The sequence below is a fragment of the Orcinus orca genome, chromosome 1 (genome assembly GCF_937001465.1).
Source record: "Orcinus orca chromosome 1, mOrcOrc1.1, whole genome shotgun sequence".
In the NCBI taxonomy this organism is placed as follows: domain Eukaryota; kingdom Metazoa; phylum Chordata; class Mammalia; order Artiodactyla; family Delphinidae; genus Orcinus; species Orcinus orca.
In genome coordinates, this window is record NC_064559.1 from 20,151,630 (window position 1) to 20,175,441 (window position 23,812).

General features: G+C 37.3%; 1 non-coding gene across 1 annotated transcript; it reads left to right on the forward strand.

Annotated features, from left to right (window-relative positions):
• The first annotated feature begins 7,675 nt into the window (after positions 1–7,675).
• On the forward strand, positions 7,676–7,747 carry TRNAE-UUC (transfer RNA glutamic acid (anticodon UUC)). Its single transcript has one exon. It is a non-coding gene; the product is annotated as a tRNA-Glu (tRNA).
• The last annotated feature ends 16,065 nt before the right edge of the window (positions 7,748–23,812 follow it).

Below are 23,812 nucleotides of genomic sequence, written 5' to 3' on the forward strand. Positions count from 1 at the left end.
ATGAGGCTCAAGGTCTACCGGAAGTTGAATCTTCTGCCATCTTGGACCTAGTTGGTTCAAACCAGTTTATGTTGTATTCTTAATGGCTATGTCATTCTTTTAAAGATTGTGCCCTGCCCCCTTCCCTCCTGTTTCAGTATCCCTTTGGCTGCATTCTTTTGATTACAAGCAAGTCAGCTTAGATTCAAGGAGAGGGGACACAGATATCACCTCCAAGCCTTGTTAGTGGTAATGTTTTCCACAATCAACAGATAAATCAATAAAATCTCCCTTAACCATCTTCAATTCAAATGTAAACATTTTAATACCTTCAATTAGAAAAGACATAAATATATTTGTATTAAAAGCACCAATAGCTAATATTCCTAAACTGAAGTTTAAAGGAGAATTTAAGACTAGTAAAAAGTCTTCCTTTTCTTTTTATGTTATTCTTCTGGGAACTTTTTCAAGAGTAACCTTGCTTCATTCCTGCTCTTAAGCACCTCTCTAAACTTTGATCCAGTACTTTCTACTAACTCAAAATCTGTGGGTCCATCTCAACAGTAGGATGGTCTCTGAACTGGCTTATGAACAGCCCCAATTCCTTGAACGTTAATAATCTCTCTACTTAGGGCCTCCATTAATAGCCTTTCTACCAGAGACATGCCTTTCCAATTACAGACTTGAAAAGCTCCAATAGTGGTTTCAGGAGCTAAAAGTCAGGTGAGAAGAAATATATCATCATGCGATTGCTGCCTTGAAATCACCCAGTAGGATACAAGGTTTCTAAGAAATTGTCTGAAGTTAATTGCACATTTTTATTCCTCTTACAAAGAGAGGTAGTAATACCTACAGTAGGTTAATACTTCCACTTGAGAGCTAAATAAAAGAAAAATCTTTTTGAACTTGGCAAGGCCTGGCAATTAATTTTGTCTGTTAAGATGTAAATTAAATGTACAGCTACTAGTTCGGCTTTGAAAGCAAAAAGCTAGTCATTCTTAAACCACATTAGGGTGCCCATGAAACACCAGATAAAGTGGAATTTCTTCAATACCTGAATTAAAATTCATCTTTAGCTCCTAAATCCTATCAACACTTCAAAGTCCAATTTAAAACTTTTTAACACCCTCCACATTAACTCCAGCTGGTCGTGATTTAGCTTCGTCTACCTTCATTCTGCAATACATATATCTTGCTGACACACAGGGACATTGCAGACATTGCATGTCCTTTTCAACACTTAAACTCACCGTATAGCTTTCCCAATTTTGTAAGGCATAAAATGCAGTTGAGTGAGAAAAAAAAAAAGGATTTTTAAAATGCATTTGAAAGGAATAGGTGTTGCATTTGGTGTAGTCTTTAAAAAGAGGCAACAAGCTCAAAATGGAATAATTTGCTCCCCACATCAGCAAACTAAGACTTAATTGCAGTTCCAACCCCTCTCAGAAATGTGACATTTAAAACTATCAATCTGAAATTTCCTGATCACCACTAGTGAGGTAATCTGTGTGATAAAGATCCCTGCCATTCCTTTCCCCCAAATGAAGATGACTTGGCCTGAAATAATCTTTTCTTTTCTGTTGCTAATACCTTCTTGGCCCACACTTTCTCTGCCTGTAAAATCTTCCATTTTGTACAATCCCTTGGAGTGCCTTTCTGTTAGGGGAAACACTGACTGAAGCTGCCCGCCCTTGCCAGGAAAGATAGTAGTCACTTGCACCAGTCATCTTACAACAGGAGGTCCTTGTAAGGAACACGGAACTAACAAGCTACCAACTGGAAAAATTCGGGAAAGGTCAAAAGGAGAGAGGAGATGCCAGTCCACGTGTCCTGCCAACCCCCCAGAATCCTCACTGGAATCCATCTTGGCTGAGTGATGCGAGTGCCACCTGGAAGGACCCTGAGTCAGAATGATTGACCAGAAACAACCCGGAAGCTATTCCCAATTACCCAATCACTATAAAACCTGAGACTGCGAGCCACGTGGCAGAGCAGTCCTCCTGGGTTCCCTTACCCTCCTGCCCTCCACCCAGGTGCCCCTTCTCAATCAAGTCTCTTGCTTTGTCAGCACATGTGTCTCCTCGGACAATTCATTTCCGAGTGTTAAAGAGCCCACTCTCGGGCCCTGAAAGGGGTCTCCCCTTCCTGCAACTTTTCTATTTGCTGTATGGGATGTGGTCTGATTCATAAATTGTTTAATAAAGCCAATTAGATCTTCAGATTTACTCAGTTGAATTTTAACAACAGAAAAGTACCTGTATTTGTTAAATAATGTTGTAATAAAGAACATGGAAAGACCATGCTTATCTGTCTCTCTCTCTCCTGCATGTACACCCGTACTCTAGCATCTGTGTACAATTTGTATCTACATTTGCTACTGAATGCCCCTCCTGCTCCCCAAATCATATATTGAAGCCTTAATCCCCAATGTGATGGTATTTGGAGGTGGGGTCTTTTGGAGGTAATTAGGTCATGAGGGTGGAGCCCTCATGACAGAATTAATGTCCTTCTAAAAAGAGAAGACACAAGAGCTCTCTCTCTGCCATGTGAGTACACAGCAAGAAGGCAGCCATCTGCAAACCAGTAAGAGAGACCTCACCAGCCCTGAGATCTGCCAGCACCTTGATCTTGGACTTTTTAGCATCCGGAACTGTGAGAAATAAATTGTTGTTGAAACCATCCAGTCTATGGTATTCTTTTTTTTTTCTTTTTTTTTTTAATGGTATTCTTTTAAAGATAGATTTTATTCATTTTATTTTATTTATTTATTTTTGGCTGCGTTGGGTCTTCGTTGCTGCGCACAGGCTTTCTGTCGTAGCCCCCGGCAAGTGGGGGCTACTCTTCGTTGTGGTGTGTGGGCTTCTCGTTGCAGTGGCTTCTCTTGTTGCGGAGCATGGGCTCTAGGCGTGTGGGCTTCAGTAGTTATGGCATGCAGGCTCAGTAGTTGTGGCTCAAGGGCTCTAGGGTGCAGGCTCAGTAGTTGTGGCTCACAGACTTAGTAGCTCCACGGCATGTGGGATCTTCCCGGACCAGGGATTGAACCCGTGTGCCCTGCATTGGCAGGAGGATTCTTAACTACTGCACCACCAGGGAAGCTCCAGTCTATGGTATTCTGTTAGAGGAGTCCACACTGACTCAGACAACATCTGTATTGATAAATATACACTTTACAACTTTTCCACTTAATCTCTATAAAAATATAGAATATCATAGAATGATTTCTGTAAGCACATGGGTAAAAATATAGCTGTAGCACTAACTGAACTACTTTAAAAGAGTCACATTTAATATAAACAAAGGGTATCATATTTTGCTTTGTAAGAAACAAACTCAGGCAAAAATGTGCTCTCAGAGAGTGAGACATCCCAGTGAGTTCATTTAGAACATGTTGGTGATAAGGATGCTTCCTTTTGCAACTTGCCTTTCATATGATAAAGATTTTACTGATATTTCCCTTCAAGATTTCATGAAGCTAAAGTGACTTTGAGAGAAATACTGTTCTTATTTTTTTTTTTAATTTTTTTTTACGGAAATCCTCTACCAGCGGACTTCCTTGCTGTTTCCCAGTTTCATTTCTTGGTCTGCCCATCTCAACGTTTCCTTTGCTCCTATCATAGCTATTTTTTTGGATATTTTCTTTTTCTTTGAAGCTAAGTGACAATATCTTTGATGAAAATTAGTGTTGTATGTCACAGGCCCAGAGTAGGATTTTCTCAGAGGTTCTACACACATCAGGTCAATGATAGAATCTTGCAGAATTTTAAAATTCTATTTATTGATAGATGCTGTACACAGTTTAAAAATCAGTAAACTCAATACATGAACTACTACAAAATGTAATATTTAAAACATATGATAAATAACTAGAATTATAATTAAAAATATTGGGTTGGCCAACATCTTACAGAAAGACCTGAATGAACACTTTGGCCAACCCAATAGTTAATAACAGTTTCCTGTTATATGTTCATTAACTAATCTATTCAGCACAAATTTTGCAGTTTTCCCAGGGCTCAGAATACTTAATAGAGTATGATCCTAAAATACATTATTTCATAATTAAATTTAGTGTCAGGTCCATATTTAACAAAATTATTATAAATATATCAGATTCTTACTCTTTCATTTAGCTTTTGTGCTATAATAGAAAACATTCAAAACCATTTGTTTTTAATGAGACAATTCCAACTCTAATTTTAGCCCTGTAATTTACTGTGAGACATTAGTTCATTGCTTAATATTTCTGACTTGGTTCCTTGGTTTAAAATATTAGGATAATAATATTTACCTAATTTACCATTAACCAGATATACCATTAACACACACACACACACACACACACACGTTCAGACATGTGTTCACCCTTTCTCTCTCCAGATCTTAAATATTAGACACTCTTCTCCTTCATCTCTCATAGTAAATACAATGGATTCATGATCATTTCTGGGATACTTTCTTTAATATCGCTTGCATCTTCTTTCTTTTTACTTGTTTCTTAAAACAGTTGAGTGATCCCTCTTTTACCCTCTCTCTATTTTTCATCTATTTTTTAATTTTACATTTATTTTCCTTAGAAGCCTATATAGTATAACAAAACTCTTTATAAATTCCTTATGCCAGAGTATTTTCATTTTACTCTACTTCAAGTAAATTACATCTAGAACCTTCCTTAATCTCTATCTGTATCACATTGTTGCTTTAATTCCTATAGCAGTTTATCACATTTGTAAAGTCTATTGAAAAATGATAGGATTTTGTGTTAGAAGAAAACAATTCTATGTGAAACAATATTTTTTAAGCCTAAATTTCCCCTTCAGTATATAAGGGATAATAATGTCTACATCAAAATGCTTTAAAATTATATAAACATATAGAGGAACTATTTTTAAAAAGCGATAGGTATGTGTATGCATATATGTAATAATAAACACTTCAATCTGGCTAAATTCCTCTTGTATTGTCAATTTAGGATTATTTTCCTTCATGCTCTAGCTACGTGTTGGAAATTAGCCCCAAGCAAATCCCACATACATTATTTGCTTTTATAATCTGAAATTATAAATCTCTACTACTCATTCATATACAGTGTACTAAGATCTCATTATTAGTAAATGACACATTTTCCTGGCTCTTTGCCTCAATTTATCAGTGCAAACTCTTCAACATTCCCAGTATCTCACAAGTGTGAATTAATTTGCCCAGCGGGATGTTTTACCTATGTTCACGAACAATTTTCCTATCAAGAGCCACTGACAGGGCTTCCCTGGTGGTGCAGTGGTTGAGAGTCCGCCTGCCGATGCAGGGGACACGGGTTCGTGCCCCGGTCTGGGAGGATCCCACATGCCGCGGAGCGGCTAGGCCCGTGAGCCATGGCCGCTGAGCCTGCACGTCCGGAGCCTGTGCTCCGCAACGGGAGAGGCCGGAGCAGCGAGAGGCCCGCGTACAGCAAAAAGAAAAAAAAAAAAGAGCCACTGACTGTGTGATTCTGCCTGGCATCATTGCTTTTCCTGACATTCTTCCAACTGAGGTTCCATTCTTTCCTATTTCAAAGAGCGGTTTCCATGGGGCCCTCCAACGACACAGTTAAGCGCTGGCTGTTGAGCATTCATTCTCTCTTCCTTTAGAAAAATACCATCATGTTTGCCTTAGAGAACAACCCTTCTCTGAGTCCATGTGCATTTTACCCCCACCTCCAGAGGTGGGCACATAGCCAAGTCTGGCCACAGAACACCACAAACCAGCCAAAGTGATAAGTTAATTTACAGGAATGTGTCTTTAGAGTTAGTTCAGTCCTAATCCTGGAGCTTTCACTGGAAAGTGTAGAGAGATACACCCTCATTTCACCTGGTCTTGAACGTGAGAAAACAATACTCTGAATCTACTCCTGGTGACAGTTAAGTGAAGCCAGCTTTGAGGAAAGCACTCACAAAATGGACCAAGGCCAATTCTTTATATATTGCTTGGTTCTGTAAAACAAATGGTGTATGAAAGCTTTGCAGCCACTATAGTTTTCAATTATATGAACCAAGTCTTTCTTTTTTGCTGCTTAAAGATAATTTGAGTTTCCTGTGACTTAAAACTAAAATAATCCTAAACTCAGTTACTATATTGCAATTGTTGTACCATTCATCACATTCTGAGTATATCTTAGGGAAAAACAATTCTTTCCATGTTGTTTAACTCTCAGAGTATGGTTTGCACTCTAAATTTATAGACTCAGATAAAGTAGTTCTTTCAGTTCTCTTTTTCGGTGCCTTCTATGTCAAGGACTCATATATCCAACAGCTAGATAGTTTTGAATTCTTTCTCTGCACTGACAAGGAGGTTCAGGGGCAGGTTCAACATGGTATTTCATTCCTTCAGCTGAGTCCTCTCTTAAGGGCTCCTCACAGGTACTGCAAATCTTCTTCTGTTGGCTCTCCTCATACGTTTGTACAATTTACACTAGATACTGAGTTTTTATTTAATTTTTAATCAGCCTCCTCAGCCTCTATACTTTGCTAGACATATTTAAATCCCTCTTGTACATTTAAGCTATGTTTGTTTCCCTCTGTGTTCTTTCTGATGTGTTTTCCCGCTGCTAAAAAAAAGTCTTCCATTTTCCGTACTGCTCTGTATAATAAAGTAACAAATTAAATCTAAAGTAATTAAAATTAAATAAAATTTAAAGCTCAGTTCTTTAGCTCCACTAGTCCCATTTCAGGTGCTCAGTAACTACATGGGACTAGTAGCTACTATTTCAGACAACACAGATATAAAACACTTCTATCACTGAAGAAAGGTCGATTGGACAAAGCTATTATAGACTGTGTCTCAGAACCTGGTTTCAAAAAAAAAAAATCACATTTTAAAAATGTAAATTTCCAAGTTGCATCTCAAATCCACTGGGTGTGGGTAGGTATTCTGAGGGCCTTTATTGTTTTTAAAGAAAGATAAGTTGCTAAGGATTTGAGACCATCTATGCCGAGCCTCTGTCAGGAATGATGCCAATGATTTAGTATAACCCATCCCACCTCAGATTTTTCCTCCTCTGAAAATAAACTACCTGGCTGCAATTTGTTATTTAGTGATTTCTAGTGTTTCCAGTTCACTTCTTCCAGTACTTAATTTAAGCTTGATACTACACAAAGATTAAAATCTAAACATCATCAACTTGTATTTTATGTGTGAAGTCAGCCATTATTTTGTGATGTTGAGCAGATTTATATATATATATATATATATATATATATAGAGAGAGAGAGAGAGAGAGAGAGAGAGAGAGAGAGATTTATTTTAGTCTGAAATCTGCAGGGCAGGCTGACATGCTGAAGACCCAGGGAAGAGATGATGTGACAGCTCAAGTCCAAAGGCAGTCAGGAGGCAGATTTTCTTTTTCTTCAGGGGACCTCAGTCTTTTTTCTTAAGGCTTTCAGCTGATTTGTTGAGGCCCACCCATGTTATGGAGGGTAGTCTGATCTACTCAAAATCTATGGACATAAATGTTAATCATATGTCAAAACTACCTCATTCTGTTCCATTTTTCTGAAGAACCCTAATATGATATCCTTGGTAACTCCCTATTTATTTCATTAGCAGTAAAATATATAAATACTTGAGGGCAGGGATCAAGTAAAACCTTAACAAATATAGAAGACAAACCCATATAACATGTAGCTAATGTTAGCTAACAGGCAATCAGGAGCAAGGAGGGAATTCCCTGGTGGTCCAGTGGTTAGGAGTTGGCACTTTCACTGCCGGGGCCCAGGTTCGATCCCTGGCCAGGGAACTAAGATTCCCGCAAGCCCCATGGCATGGCCAAAAATAAAAAAATAAATAAGGAGGGGCTTCCCTGGTGGCGCAGTGGTTGAGGGTCCGCCTGCCGATGCAGGGGACACGGGTTCGTGCCCCGGTCTGGGAGGATCCCGCATGCCGCGGAGCGGCTGGGCCCGTGAGCCATGGCCGCTGGGCCTGCGCGTCCGGAGCCTGTGCTCCGCAGCGGGAGAGGCCACAACAGTGAGAGGCCCGCGTAATGCAAAAAAAAAAAATAAATAAATAAATAAATAAGGAAATCCTTCCATTTGCCACATCATGAATGAACCTGGAGGGCATTATGCTAAGTGAAATAAGCTACACAGAGAAAGACAAACACTGCATGGTATCACGTATATGTGGAATAATTTTTGAAGAGTCAAACTCATAGAAAGAGAGTAGAAAAGTGGTTGCCAGGGGCTGGGAGGTGGGGGAAATAGGGAGAGGTTGATAAAAAGGTACAGACTTTCAGCTGTAAGATGAGTAAGTCTGAGGATCTAATGTATAACATGGCAACTATAGCTGATAACATTGTATTGTATAATTGAAATTTGCTGAGAGTAGAACTTGAGCGTTCTCACCAAAAGAAAAAAAAAAGGTAAATATAAGAAGTGATGGATATGTTAGTTAACTCGGTGGGAATCCTTTTGTAATATATACATATATCAAATCATCACATTGTACACTTTTAATATTATATTACAATTTTATTTGTCAGTTATACCTCAGTAAAGCTGAAAGAGGAAAAAACGGATCAAATTCAGGACATTTAAAAAGATCTTTCATTTTCACTTTTTTCTAAGAACTTCTAATAGAAAAATAATCCACATACTCCTATTAAAATACAACATGTACTCTAAATGCAGCATGAATATGTCAGTAACAACATGTATACAAAATGTATAAGGTTGGTGGAGAAGAAAACCCATTCCTAAAAATGAAAAATGAATTCCATGAATTCATATAAGTGGTACAAGCACAATTTTCCATCCTTGATCAGTTCCCTTGGATTATGTGAAACACCTCATTGTCTGCCAGCTGTCAGATGTATTTTTAATTAGGCACTAATGAAGTAATATATGTATATAAACCATTTAAACCTTGTTCCAGTTTGCAAGGACATCTGTGAGGTGAAAAGTGAGAAACCTTGATCTTTGCCAGACGTTACAAATTATAAAACTATAAAACATGAAACTCAGGTACTCAGAATGACTCAATTTAAAACAGGGGAGGGTTCTATTAAGAAGGTTAGAAAGGACATTTTGCTTAACTTAGTTGAAATAAGAGGTTTCTTCTCCAGTTTTTCTCTGCAGCTATATTTTTGGGCTGCTTTATTGCTCTGTATAACATATAACAGTCTCTATGTGTTCTAATATGCTTGAAAGTTATACTTTGAAAAGAATTTTGGGAAAAAAGTGATTTTTTTGGTTCAATTTATTTCAACGAATGTTGCTCTATAATTGTAGATAACATTAACACTTTGGCTTAGATAATATGGAATCTATCACACAAATTACCTTGCATGCAGCAGGTTCTGAACAATGTTTTTTGACTCAATTTTAACTAGAAGATTACTCACAAGACCTGAGAAACGCTGGTATGAAAAGACCTTCCTTTAGTCATCTGTAGGTCTTAATTCAGCTATGGCATTTTTGTTCCCCAGAGGGTGTTTCAGTGTAAATGAAGTCAGTGTTATGACCTTGAGTTCAATGTTAACAAATCAACATTATATATTATATCAGGTGTCTTTAAACAGACACACGTAAGACAAGGCTATGTATTGACTAGTTGTCCACAAGGTGACCAGAGGCTTGCAGGAACCTAACCCTGTTTTTCCCCCATGAGCAATGGTTCAGTATTTGCTAATTCAGTGTTTGTGATGAATTTATAGAACATAGATACCCAGAAAAATGAGAATTGACTGTATTTACTGATGAAGTGATGGAGCGATCTGGAGTTTGCTTAAAAATAATTCACAGAAGCACAGGGAATTGGGTTGGGGCATAGATGAAACACATTGATGAGCTGAAAATTGGTGAAGCTGCAATTAGCTGCTCGTTAAACTATTTCCTCTATTTTTGTAAATGTTTGGCGTTTCCATAATAAAAAGTTGTTTTCAAAATCCAAAAAAAAAAAAGAAAAGAAACCTATACAACATAATTAAACCTGAAGCAAGTAGAATTTAACATTATATGTAATTACCATTTTTCCCAGTGTATTTAGGGATTAACAATCTAACTCCCCACTTAGTATTAATTATAAGATAATTAGAAACATTTGGAGTTTTGATAGTCAAGCATATGTTGTCAATCATGGTTGTCTAAAAATAATAGAAAAATAAATACCAAATTAAAAAAACTATAGATCGTAAGCATTGTGTCTGGTCTGAGGAATAATTACTGTATTCTGTCATTTAAAAAAAAGAGCTCCAAGAGCTATTATTACTTGTTTTTCAAAGCAGCATCAAAAAATTTCTGCCAAAATAAATCATAGTACCCATTTAACTAATTTAAGTGACTAAAGCAAGTTAACAGGCTGATACTAAAGCAAAACTAATTTACTAATTTCCCTAAAAAATCAAGTTATAATTGCAGTATGCTACTAAGCTCAATATAATCTTTGTCTTTTTTCATAAAAATATTTTTGTGACAAAAATATATTCAATGATAACTCTTACACTCTCTCTTCTTACCAAAAGAGCTCAGCTGCTTTCCACCCTCATTCCTTCCTCTTGGCCTTGATCTGATCTAAGAACTGTACTTCAGAATTTGGTAATGGGAAGAGAAGAGTACTTGAGGAGATGCAGAGTATTAAAACACAGAGATAGGGAAAACGATCAAGAGATTAAATAGTCATACATAATAAAATGTTTAAATTATGCTTTGGGGCATTAGTTAAGAATGTTTTTTTAGGGCTTCCCTGGTGGCGCAGTGGTTGAGAGTCTGCCTGCCGATGCTAGGGGACGCGGGTTCGTGCCCCGGTCCGGGAGGATCCCGCACGCCGCGGAGCGGCTGGGCCTGTGAGCCATGGCCGCTGAGCATGCGCATCTGGAGCCTGTGCTCTGCAACGGGAGAGGCCACAGCAGTGACAGGCCCGCGTACCGCCAAAAAAAAAAAAAAGTTTTTTTAGCACGTATTATATAGATAGATATTATATGTTTCTACATATACATTGTAATAAAAACTTTTCTTTAAAGTTTAAATAGCATATGCATTATAAAGAGCCTCTCCGGATTGAATAGAATCAATACAGTTCGTTTAAAAAAAGAATTCAAAAGTGAAACAATGAAAACAGTATTTTCTCTCTCTTATTTTCTTAATTTATGTAAAGCATGTTCCAAACTAGAGTTAATAATATTTGCGTAGAATTATATGATTATAGCATTGTATGAGGGAATCTAAAACATTCTATTGAAGAAAAGAATGTGAAAAAATGTTATTGGCTTTTTGAATATTGCCAATTTTTCTTCTCTGTCCATACCTATTACATGAATGTTATCAATCTCCCCACACTGACTCTACTTTTAATCTTCATATAAATGAAGATTATTTTAAAAGTGAAATAAGAATCTAGTATATTGAAATCCAATGGAGAAGCTTTTATCTAAGAAATTATTCCAAATATGTAGCTATAAATAAGAACAAAAGGCAGAACCAATAGCTTATTAAGATACTCATGTCCACATTGAAGATTTGCTTATGGAAGTATTTACTAAACTTTCTATTGGCAAATTCATCACATTATTAAAAATTACTGCAAACAATTGTCATATGGATATAGATAAGCCTAGTCTAGATAAGCTACTGGTAACACCAAGGTAGTTAATTGTCTTGGTGCTTGAATTAATATGACATGTACCCAATCTGATGGGCTGCAAAAGATGTAGTCGTTACAATGCACAGCTCCCCTCCCTAAGGGGTTACCACTGGGAGGTCAGCTCACCAGTTCTGTGTACATTCAGCCTGTGTCTCTTTACTTTCTATATAAAACATGACTTAATTAAAAAGCTGCATTTGAAAAAGTAATCTTCAGAGTATCTGGTGACAGTTAAAGTAGAAGTTATGGCTCAAAATACTGCTGGATGGCAGTTTCAATCATGCATGCAATATTCCTATGGTTTGTGATGATTTTTAACATGCTGTAATAGGAAAGCTCTAGTTTGGTTAGCACTTCCAAATCTGTTGGTTACTTTAATCAATCTTGGGCCTACAATTAACAAAGAGTGCAATGTGTTTGGTGATATAACCTTAACAGTAGAATATATAATTCCATGCAGACAGTCAGATATATCTTGAAGTAGCAAATTAAGTTTGGAAGCAACATATTTATTTATGGAAAGGAAATTTGATAAATACATGGCCCATCTTTCTGTATTCAGGTTTTATCAGACAGTTTGAGCTTAGGAAAACCTCCATCTGTTTTGTTATTTTTGTTGCTGTTTCCATTCTTTGTACAAGGAATAAATATAGTCCTGAAGTATACTGGGAAAAAGCTTAAGTAACGGGAAATAATCTCTAGTTACTGCTTTGTTCTTAATTAGCATGTGACCTTCGGCAATCACTTCATCTATTTATACTTCAGTTTACATACCTTTCTTAACAGGAGGTGATATTACCTAATTTATAAAGTTTTCTCCAGTTTTTAATTGCTAGGAATGTATTTTTACACTGATTCTATGATTCTATTTGATACCCTAAACTTTAGGCTGGAAAACAGATTATCATAGACCTATGAAGGGCACATAGAAGAGACACTTCAAACTGATTCTTATTTTACCTACTAATGGAAAATTTACTGATTCTGAGTTAATGGGTCCAATCATTAAAATACAGCATAATGCTCTCTCTCAAATGCTAATAGTTAGAAGCATTTTCCAGGAGTCCTTTATGATCTCAAATATCTATTGTCTAATGACCCTGTCAAAGCTGTGTAGCAAATACACTAACCATTAGAGGTGGTAATTAGTGATTCAGGACTCCAGAGGTGAAGCCCCAAAAGGGTCTTTGATTCCTTCTGAATGTTATGATTCAGTACTGCATTTGCCAATTGTGGGACATAAATACTGTGAATTCTGGATGGTCTTAGGTAGCCCATGGACAGATCATTAAAAATTATTGAAAAAAGAGAAAGACCTAAGGAGAAAGATACTCCTTTATCAATTCCATTAATTCTTTTCTGATGAACTCAAATATAAAAGTCCCATCTGGAGCTAATATGTTTTTAACATTTCTCTATCACTTGTTAATCTCTATTTTTAACAAAGATTCTCTTGGGCTCCAAACATTTGGCAGCCAGCATTATTTTCTTGTCATTAAATTTATTGTTACAATTACAGTCTATTTATATAAGAGGATATTTTTTCAGTTTATGAGAATGATAACATTTCATTTCAAACTAAATTGATTTAATTAAAATACAGTAGTAAATAGAACAAGGTGTGTACAGAAATAGTAAATAATATAGTTCATAAGTGGATAAGACAAAAACAATTTGGATGGCATTATATAAAAGATGTAAATTTATGAACCACAGATTCTATGGAAAAACCACAAACTTTGAAATGAAAGAGACTAAGGGTAAATCACCCCTTCTCCTCCTAATGCAGATAACTTTGAACACTTCGTTGAAACTTTCTAAGCCTCAGTTTCCTCACTTATTTAAAGACAATGGTATCAGTTTTTGAGTTGTTGTGAGAATAAAGGTAGATGTAAGGTAAAGTATCTGCATATTGAAGGTGCTGAAATACATCAGTTTTCTCTCCCGTATTAGACAGGAATGGATGTGCCTTCCTTGGTTCACTAAGATGAACCAATACAGAGTTAAACAATTTAAATAGCAGGAGAACTAGATAAAGCCCAAAGAAATTAAAACGTTAATTTATCCTTCCTTTGACTTCTTGATTATTTAGTAGTAAGTAAGAAAATAAGTATACGGATGAAGAAGGGTAAACATAAGAAATGAGTACATATTTAATAAGAATACATTAACAGATTCCTACATCATAAACCATTTGAACAGCAGAGACAATCAAGAATATTTGTGCATAGAACTTAAAGTTCACACTGACATCTTATTGTCAGTGACAAATGGAAGTGTAAAAATGCCAAAGTAAAAATGAACATAACAAACACACTGCTGTAGTATAAAGTTAATACTGTAAGGAGAACAATGAAAATAACAGGTTACATGACTAGGGGAGAGAGGAAAGTTTAGGCATATATAGCAAAACAGTAAATAAGAGAGTTTTGACTTTTGGTCAACAAATTTAAAATATTTACCTGGGTTACTAAACACGGAAATCTGTCTTCCAAATGTTCAGTCTTAGAATAGTAGGTGGTAGATAATCTAAATGGTTGATCACCATTGACCACCACATTTTCCCCTGATACTAATATTTTAGTGATTTCATTTGTCCTCATCATTTCTATTAAAGACAGACAAGAGGAAGGCAAGAGGATGATCTTTCATGAGGTTTGCAGATAACCTTTACCCTTTTTTTTTTTTTTTTTTTTTTTTTGCAGTACGCGGGCCTCTCACTGTTGTGGCCTCTCTCGTTGCGGAGCACAGGCTCCGGACGCGCAGGCTCAGCGGCCATGGCTCACGGGCCCAGCCGCTCCGCGGCACGTGGGATCTTCCCGGATTGGGGCGCGAACCCACGAACCCCACATCGGCAGGCGGACTCTCAACCACTGCGCCACCAGGGAAGCCCGCAGATAACCTTTAGATTGCCTTCATTCATCCTACTGGCTGCATATTATTAGAGCTAACATGTTAAATATATTGTTTTCTCTGTGAGAATGGATTTTTCATAATTTTATCTTCATAATTATTCTTATTTGAATATATTTTTATTGTAATTTTTTTAAATCTAAGTTTAAAATTCTCAATTAGTTTTCTGTTTTCTTCTCTGTTGTTAATACAGATCTTCAAAAATAAGAACAATAAATTGGTCCCATAATGGGCATCTAGGGTGTGCTGCTCACCTTTGTATATTCAGAAACTCAGTTCTATCCGTTTTTATAATGTTGATCAGTCTCTGGGGGACTTAGAAACACTAGTCAAATCCATAAGAGTGTGATTGACAAATCAGAAGCCAACTTACTAACTTTATATTTTTTAATCGAAGTACAGTTGATTTACAATGTTGTGTTAATTTCTCCTGTACAACAAAGTGATTCAGTTATATATATATATATGTGTGTGTGTGTGTGTGTGTATATGTATATATATATTATATATATATATTCCTTTCCATTATGGTTTATCAAGGATATTGAATATAGTTCCCTGTGCTATGCAGTAGGACCTTGTTGTTTATCTATCCTATATATAATAGTTTGCATCTGCTAATCCCAAACTCCCAGTCCATCCCTCCCCCACCCCCTCACCCTTGGCAACCACAAGTCTCTTCTCTATGTCTGTGAGTCTGTTTCGGTTTTGTAGATAACCAACTTATTAACTTTAAATAAAAGCTACCTTTACATCAATCTACCCCTGGGAATTGTTAAGGACACTCCTTTTAATTATCAGTGTACCAGTACCTCAGAGTACATTAGAATTCACCAGTTGCTTTAGTAAGTAAAAAATGTAGCAAAGGATATTTAATGTATCAAAGAATACTTTACCCAGGGTATGAAACTGTCTGATTAGCTCATTGCTTCCTCAGAGAAGGGACTACAACTCTAGCAGCCAAAATGATATAAAATCCATCAAATATATTCTCCTTTTTCCTCTTTGACTGTGTTACAAAACTTGCCAAATTCTCCTAATGATATTCTTTTACAATTAACAAAATTGAATATATCACTCATGCCCAAATTGTTATAAAAATATCTGAAGTTACAGCACACCCTACAATATTGATTTGAAATAATATAATGGTTCCAAGAGCAATATATTTTTTAACTACTTCAGAAATAAACCACTTATACATATAGCTCACCTCAAGCATTGTGAACCAATATTTACCTTTTCTTTAAGTTTTTAAAAGACTTTATTATTTTCAGAGCAGCTTTAGGTTTACAATAGAAAGTTGAGAGGAACGTACAGAGATTTCTTATATATCCCCTACTCCCAAGACTCCTTCATTATCAACATCGCTCACCAGAACTGTACATTTTTACCAAGGATGAACCTACACTGACACATCATAATCACCCAAAGTCCATAGTTTACCTAAGGCTTCTTCATGTTGCACATTCAGTGGGTTTGAACAAATGTAGAATGACGTATACACCATTATATTGTCACATAGACTATCTTTACTGCCCTAAAAATCCTCTGCATTCTGCCTATTTGTCTCCCCCACCATCTCTGGCAATCCCTGACCTTTTTACTCTCTCCATGGTTTTGCCTTTTCCTGAATGTCCTATAGTTGGAATTGTACAGCATGTAGCCTTCTCAGATTAGCTTCTTTCACTTAGTAGTATGTATTTAAGATTCCACCATAACTTTTCTTCTTTTAGCTCTGACTAATACCCCATTGTCTGAAGGCACCACAGTTTATCTATTCACCTACTGAAGAACATCTTAGTTGCTTCCAAGTTTTCATAATTATGAATAAAGCTGTTAATAATATGTGTGCAGGTTTTCAAGTGGACATGTTTTCATATCCTTTGGGTAAATAGCAAGGAGCACAATGTCTGGAACATATGGTGGGAGTATGTTTAGTTTCATAAGAAGCCTCCGAATTTTCTTCCAAAGTGTCTGTACCATTCTGTACCCACCCACAATGAATGAGAGTTCCTGTTGCTCCACATCCTCACCAGCATTTGATGCTGTCAGTGTTCTGGATTTTGGTCATTCTAATAGGTGTGTAATGGTATCTCTTTGTTGTTTTAATTTGCCTGTCTCTGATGACATATGATGTGGAACATATTTTCATATATGCCTTAATTTTTTTATTTTTTTATTTTTTGTGGTACGCGGGCCTCTCACTGTTGTGGCCTCTCCCGTTGCGGAGCACAGGCTCCGGACGCGCAGGCTCAGCGGCCATGGCTCACGGGCCCAGCCGCTCTGCGTCATGTGGGATCTTCCCGGACCGCGGCACGAACCCGTGTCCCCTGCATTGGCAGGCGGACTCTCAACCACTGCGCCACCAGGGAAGCCCTAGGCTTTAATTTTTAAAAATAATCTTATCTCAATCTTATTCTTATTGGAGGAGGTCATCAAGAGGACGTAACTGCCAGTTGACCTGATAACTGGACCTGGGTGATGAGAGGTTCCTCATCTCTTCCCCTGTCCTTGGTATGTACAGTCCGTTTACTGTTCCCACAGTGGGAGCTATTCCAAGAACACAGCCTTGAGAGAGGAATGTGTTGGTGAGACCACCTGGATGGTATAGGTGACTAAAACCAGTTAAGGTCACTACATGAACTGTTAAGATTTGGTGGGCAGGTGTGAAGATCTACTTGTCTTGCAGTGCCCAAGGCAAGCCTTCTAAGTAAGTCCCCTTTCTTATTAAACCTGCCACCTACCAATCTGGATTGGTCTGCCTCTTTCTTCAGTCTCTCCTTGCTCTTCACGTAGGAGGGGTGGTTTCATATTACACCCTGGAAGCTCCTGAGCTTGATTGATGAGCCAGCCAGGAGACCAAAGAAATGGACCTTGGGAAAGAGGCATCCCTGAGAGAAATCTCAAGCTGGCTATGGACCTCTGTGTAAGGAGGGATGGCCCATAGGTTAGTTGCTTGAGTACACGGATGCCCCGAAAGTGCTGGCTGCTTTGATGCCTTTGTTTGAGCACCTCCACATAGTGCACTGCCGCAAAGAATGAAAACGCGTGGCCATGAAGTGGGCGGGCCTCTACTGTGGGCATTTCGCTGGACACTGAGGCCCAACTAGGCTGAAGCTCTGGTTAGAGAGTTGGAAGAAAAGCTGAGGTTAGAGAAGGACATGCAGTTGTCCACTACTGCTAGGTGCGGGGCCAGCAGACAAGGTGGGAGAGCAGGACAATAAGTTGGAGACCTTAGCGTGCCATTTTGCAAAGCTAGGAGGGCACAAGCTGCCGTGAATGAAGGTCCGAGCATTTATGACAAAGCCTGATTGGGACCGTAAGAGGCAGAATCCCTGGGAAAGTCAGGAGAGTGAAGAGGAGGATGCTGTGATTGATGAGGAAGCAGACTAAATGCCCTATGCCTAGTAAGAAGAAAAGGAAAAGCACGGCAACAACAACCCCAGGCAGTGGGGCAGCCAGTTCAGGAAGTGTTCATGATGAGAGAATATACTCCCAATGAGCTTATTGGTATTGGTGCCAAGGTCGAGCAAAAGGCCAGGTAAAGTATCGAGGAATGGTTAGCGTGGCTACGGGATGTGGGAGGTGATGGCATTTCTCTGACTGGGGAGGAGAAAGTGTGCAACATCATCACACACTCTGCCCCCTGGCAGCACTGCATGGCGCTTCAGGGGTTCAAGGTACTCCCTTAGAGACTGGATTATTCTAGCCTGCAGGGAGGATTGACCCAATGAGGGGGACCTCCCTGGGCATATGGGACCCTGGAAGTCTATAGAGGAGGTACAACAAATTCTTTGGGATCAATCTATACCCCTGTTTGTGAAGGCCCTGATTGGGCCACGTTCACTGCAGGAATGAAAGTCACCCCCAGCACCTGGTATGGGCCACTGATATCCATGCTAAGTCCAGTTGTGGGACAAGACATTTATGATGTTGGGCAATTCGTTGCTGATGGGAAAACTGACAAACCCTGGGAATGGGTACAGTCTCTGGGAAAGATCCAAGATAGAGGGAGAGCTCAGAAGGAGTGACTGCAAGTTGACCTGAGAACCAGACCTGGGTAATGGAAGGCTCCCCACCCCTCCCCATCCTTGGAATGTACACTCTGCCCACCGTTCACACAGTGGGAGCTGTTCCAAGAACACAGCCTTCAGAGAGTAAGGTGTTGCTAAGACCGTCTGGATAATATACATGATTGAACCCAGTTAATGCCTTTTAAGATTCTAGTGGACAGGTACAGAGATCTATTAGACATGTGGGCACTCAAGACAAGCCTTGTAAGTAAGTTCCCTTGCTTATTAAACCTGTCGCCTAGAGTCTGGAGTTACCGCCTCTGTCCTCCATCTTTTCCTGCCTTCCATGTATGGGGACTAGTTTGGAACCAACAATTCCTTTTTATTCTTTGAAGTATAGTTCAATTGAAGTAGAGTTGATTAACAATGTTGTGTTAATTACTGCTGTACAGCAAAGTGATTCAGTTATATATATATATATTCTTTTTAAAATATTATTTTCCATTATGGTTTATCACAGGATATTGAATATAGTTCTCTGTGCTGTACAGTAGGACCTTGTTGTTTATCCATTCTATATATTAAAGCTTACATCTGCTGACCCCAACCTCCCACTCCCACTCCCTCTCCCAACCCGCTCCCCCTTGGCAGCCACCAGTCTGTTCTCCATCTCTGTAATTCTGTTTCAGTTCATAAATAGGTTCATTTGTGTCATATTTTAGATTCCACATATAAGTGATATCATATGGTATTTATCTTTCTGACTAAATTCACTTAGTATGATGATCTCTAGGTCCATCCATGTTGCTGCAAATGGCATTATTTCATTCTTTTTTATGACTGAGTAGTATTCCATTGTATATATGCACCACATCTTCTTTGTCCATTCATCTGTCGATGGACATTTAAGTTGTTTCCATGTCTTGGCTATTGTGAATAGTGCTGCTATGAACATAGGGGTGCATGTATCTTTTTGAATTATAGTTTTGTCTGGATATATGCCCAGGAGTGAGATTGCTGGATCATATGGTAATTCTGTTTTTAGTTTTCTGAGGAAGCTCCATACTGTTTTCCACAGTGGCTGCACCAACTTACATTCCCACCAACAGTGTAGGGGGGTTCCCTTTTCTCTGTACTTTCTCCAGCATTTATTGTTCGTAGACATTTTAACGATGGCCATTCTGACTGGTGTGAGGTGATACCTCATTTAGTTTTGATTTGCATTTCTCTAATAATTAGTGATGTTGAGCATCTTTTCATGTACCTATTGGCTATCTATATTTCTTCTTTGGAGAAATGCCTATTTAGGTCTTCTGCCCTTTTTTGGATTGGTTTGTTTGTTTTTGTTGTTGAGTTGTATGAGCTTTTTGTATATTTTGGAAATTAAACCCTTGGCAGTCATATCGTTGGAAAATATTTTCTCCCATGCTGTTGGTTGTCTTTTCATTTTGTTTATGATTTTCTTTGCTGTGCAAAAACTTGTAAGTTTGATAAGGTCCCATTTGTTTATTTATTTAGTTTTATTCCTATTTCCTTGGGAGACTGACCTAAGAAAACATTGGTATGATTTATGTCAGAGAATGTTTTGCCTACATTCTCTTCTAGGAGTTTTATGGTGTCATGTCTTATGTTTAAGTCTTGAAACCATTTTGAGTTTATTTTTGTGTATGGTGAGAGGGTGTGTTTTAATTTCATTGATTTACATTTGGCTGTCCAACTTTCCCAGCGCCACTTGCTGAAGAGACCATCTTTTCCCCATTGCATAGTCTTGCCTCCTTTGTTGAAGATTAATTGACTGTAGGTGTGTGGGTTTATTTCTGGACTCTCTATTCTGTTCAATTGATCCATATGTCTATTTTTGTGCCAGTACCATGCTGTTTTGATTACTGTAGCTTTGTAGTATTGTCTGAAGCCTAGCAGGTTATGCTTCACGCTTTGTTCTTTTTCCTCAGGATTGCTTTGGCAATTCTGGGTTTTTTATGGTTCCATATAAATTTTAGGATTATTTATTCTAGTTCTGTGAAAAATGTCTTGGGTAATTTGGTAGTGATCACATTAAACCTGTAGATTACTTTGGGTAGTATGGCCATTTTAAAAATATTAATTTTTCCAATCCAAGAGCATGGGATATCTTTCCATTTCTTTGAATCATCTTCAGTTTCCTTTATTAAAGTTTTATAGTTATCAGCGAGTAAGCCTTTCACCTCCTTGGTGAGGTTTATTCCTAAGTATTTTATTTTGGGGGTTATGATTTTAAAAGGTATTGTTTTTTACATTCCATTTCTGATATTTCATTATTAGTATAAAGAAATACAACTGATTTCTGTTTGTTAATCATGTATCCTGCTACCTTGCTGAATTCACTTATCATGGAACCAACAATTCTTGAAACCTGGAAGAATAACCTACGTGGAAACTACGCAAACCTAAATATGACCTATATTTAATATGTAGTATGCTGATGACTATTTCAAATTGAATTTTATTATTGATTATGCTTTTGGAGTATTACAGATTCAGAGTATTTATGTCTATTCAGTAAAATGATAGATGCGTAACACCATGTGAAACCTAAATCTTATTAAAAATAAATAAAAAGCCTACAATATATTTCTGTAGTATTAAAACCAAAGCCAATGTGAAACTGTTACCTAAGTGCAATGATTTTTATTGTAAACAGTGTTCCATATTCAGAGTTCTTGAATTCTCCAATGTCTGGTCAGTTATAAACTGGAGCTCCTATTGACAGAGAGTTTCTGAACAGGTATTGGGTTGTAACTTCCAAAATCCTAGATACCTAATAAACGCAATTGAAAGTTCAAATACCAATTGTCCACAGATAAATGAATGTTGCTGTTGCTCCATCTACAAAGCCTGTTTGTGACAGAACCAGTTATGCATGTGGACTGGGGAAAGAAATCATGGGAGAGAGAGAGAGAGAGAGAGAGAGAGGGAGAGAGGAAAGATTAAAAAAGTCTACAGCATAATTAGGATACCATATGTTTTCTTGCTGCCCAATTTTTTCTTGCATTTTAAAATATTCTCCTGAGTTCAGTTATCCTAACCTAGGCTCACAGCAGGTTGAATTTGAAGAACATTTATAAAAAGAGAATGAGCTTCATCCAATCTCACAGCACAGAAAGGTGAAAAAAAGTTAGCCAAGAAATATTGATATAATTGGGAAAATATAAAAACAGAAATATGATTTTGTTTTATTAAATAAATGCATTATTTGTAAATTTTATTATTATGCAGATTCAAGGCATTATTTTTATGAGAATAAACATTAATATACAGCTTTTCAGCACTAATTTATCCTTAAACTCTAATAGCTTCACTACATGTAAAATGTTGGAATTATGGTAACTACAATTTGATCGAATTTGTAGGTTTTCTCTATACAAGGGAGGTCATATAAAGTTAACACTACAGTGAAACCTCCAGAACACTGCTAACAACAAAAATAACTTGACATGAAACAAATATATTTGGAACCATTCCAAAACTGATTTGTAATTTAAACAAATATAAATGCTATTCACTTTGAGAGTTGATTCTTTATTTTTCCAATATCCATCTTTGCTAATTACTGTAAATTTAATAGCTTTAAATATCATCTTTCTGTAGAATGCCAGTCCTGTATTTCCAATTACCTATTAATATTTCTACTCAAATGCTTGGTTGAGTCCTCAGACTTCAGACATTCAATACTAATGTGATCTTTCATTTCAACAAGTTCTCTTATCACACAACACCGTAATTTTCATTAATATTATCCACATTTCCCGGTGCTAGAGATTTCTTCTCCTTATTCCACATATCTAATTGTCATGAAGCCTTATTAAATAAATATCTGTTAGGGTCCCTCAAAAATCATATTTCTTCAACTTTAATTACACTCGTGTAAGCTATTACAATGTCTTACCTACAAGACCAACTTCATAGTACTTCCATTTTCTTCAGTGTTCCTCATGTTTGGGGGGATTTTTTGCTTTAGTAAGTTAAAAACTGGGTTATAATTCAATTCTCCAATCCATCATTTATAGACCTCTATAATGTACCTACATGCTAGCATAAAATATTTATCTCATTGTCTCATATGAGCCTTATACCTGAGTATTTTCTCTTTACTACCCCCCTGTCTTCCACCCTCAAGAGCACCCCCGCCCTATCTCCTTCACCCACTTTTCATTCTATCCCAACACTCATCATCATGAAAGCCATCACCCATGCTACTCATCTCCCTTTTTTCATACTCTTCAGCTACAAAAATTACATCCATTCTCCAAAGCCAGATCAGATTCCATTTCTTTTTAAAGAGTTTCCTATTTCATTCATTCACTCATGCATTCGTTTGTTTATGCAGTCAGCACATATTAATTGAGCGCCAAACTCTGGTGACCCAGACTGATCTGCTGCTGTCATGAGTGTGCTGACCATTGAAGATTAAAGTCTTCCTTTTCCAATTCCTTTGCCCACACTGATTTCTCTCTGCTGCACACTATTCACTGTACATATTCATTGTAAATATTCTATAGTTTAGGGTTAAAGCTCTTCTATAAGCTTGGAATGTAGGTCTGGAAGAGACCATGTGACTTACATCTTCCGTATGCACCAAATTGCCCAGAGTCTAGTATACTGCTAATACACAGTAGTGTCGCAAATACTTCCTAATAAATTACTGGATTAGAGTGCAAAAAAAATGTTTAATAACTTTGCCTGTATGTTTAAATGAATCATAAGGACAGCAGTCTAGTGTATCTTTGATGTGTTAGTTCAAATATTAGTACCTCTACTTTTTATGAGTTTAATATATCCGAGAAAAACAATGATCATCATTTAAAACAGCAATGCAATATAGCTATGACAGTAAAATTCCAACTCTGGCAAGATAATTTTCTTCTACAGTTTTCCTTAATGCCCACCTCCTCCAGTTTTAAATTCAAAAAGGCAAAAGCATTATTAGAGTCAATTTCCTTAAGTATCAAGTAATCTGTATTTTGCAAAAATGATTATTGCAGAGAGAGAAAGGAAAAAAAAAGAATATTTCAACCATCAATGTCTCTCTAGGGACAGGTTAGAGAAACTGAAGATCATAACAGATGTTTTCAGCTATCTAGTTAGCTAGGGCTATGATGCAAATAATTGTTATGGCCATTATCTTTGAAACCAGATGTCTGATGTCCCTATGAGAGACAACAAAATAATAATAATAATGGTATAGATAATTTTCAAGCCTTTTGCTGAGTTACAACTTAGTATTGATTTTTGCCTGTATAACTGCTGACAGGCACATG